We start from the raw sequence: 1,533 nt of genomic DNA, 5'->3' as shown, positions 1-1,533 counted from the left end.
GTATATGTATACTGTTCTCCATATGTCACTGTTTGGGGCTAGTTCAGTAACTGACCCTTCGCTCCCGGTCACTTCGTATAAGTTTGGAAAGCAATATCAAGTAGCGATAATTTCAAGCGAGACAGACAGTATTGATACGAAATCATCGAAAGGCGCATGAAAGAATATCCCAAAATCCTCTATTCTCGATGACACACTAAGGAGTTAGTTCGGGAGAACGACGATCTATGGACGGTTTATTATATAAAGGGAAGCAAGTGGTTAAAAACGGGCGTCGATGGAGCCAATGAATATTGTCATCATTTTCACGAGTTTTCATTCACAAGCACTTGGGAAATAAATCTCATGTTCCCCGGGGAATAAATCCCCGGTTACCATAGTTGCAGGAAGCCCTATTACATGGATAATCAAAAGCAAACCCAATAGAAACGCTCGAGGATTCTTCGGCTCTTTTCATGATTGGCGTTTCCCCAGACCTAAACAGACGACAAGACACTGCTTTGCAAAGTTCCAAAAACCAACTGGCAAACTGGCAAAAGTAAACAAAAAAACAAAACTACTTCAATAAATTCGTCACAAACAAATGAAACCTACCGATATGTTATGTCTTCTTACAGGGTCATGGAGTGCGTGTATCTGTGTTTCGATACACAGACGTTCGGAGAAACACGAACGTCAAGTTCAAGTAAAATGACACCTGACACACACATTTTGACCCGTGCACAAGACGTTGTATCGATAAACGAAGCAAAAATAAGAAACAATAATAAAAGCAAAGAAAATAGCAACACGATATGCAAACATCTAACAAAGCCGAGCAAGCAGAATGACAGGTCTAATGAAAAACAAAGAGGTACCGAGTCGGAAACAAGATCGCGATTCTTTTCTTCGCTGCACGACGCAAATTTTCTGTGACCTTTGACCAAACGTAGCTTCCACATTCGATCACTCAGCTTAATATTTACAACAGAAAGCTGAGGGGGTGGAATACCGAGATGAACCTACAGAACTGTGCATCCTCAAACCTGACATATTCATCCCAACTCATTTAATGAACTCAAAAACACAGAAAGTTGCTTTCACACGCCATCTTTGATTGCCAGTGGTTATCAAACCGGTACCCGTGTGGTTATCAGCAAGGGACCCGTGTTTCAAAGCATGGCTCCCTGGGTTGATTGTGCACTTGTTTTCTCACTACCAAAATGATGACAAAAACGATGTTTGATGGTTTGTTGACAGACCAGCTTTTTTGTCGGTCCTCGGGGGGCATATCGACTTTTGTTTCATATTTATTGACCGCGGCCTTCGGCCTTGGTCAATAAATATGAAACAAAAGACGATATGCTCCCCCTCGGACAGACAAAAAAGCTGGTCTGTCAACAACCCATCAAACATCTTATAATGTTATCTACTTGTAGTATTTTATCCACTTGTGTCCTAAACCAATCCGCCACTGTCGTTCGTACCAGTATGGGTCGGCATACTGTCCTAAACCGGAATAGATACCAATCTGGAACATCGGTCGAGGCCACA

This window comes from Littorina saxatilis, linkage group LG1 (genome assembly GCF_037325665.1).
Source record: "Littorina saxatilis isolate snail1 linkage group LG1, US_GU_Lsax_2.0, whole genome shotgun sequence".
NCBI classification, from domain to species: Eukaryota; Metazoa; Mollusca; class Gastropoda; order Littorinimorpha; family Littorinidae; genus Littorina; species Littorina saxatilis.
This window is presented reverse-complemented; position numbering follows the sequence as displayed.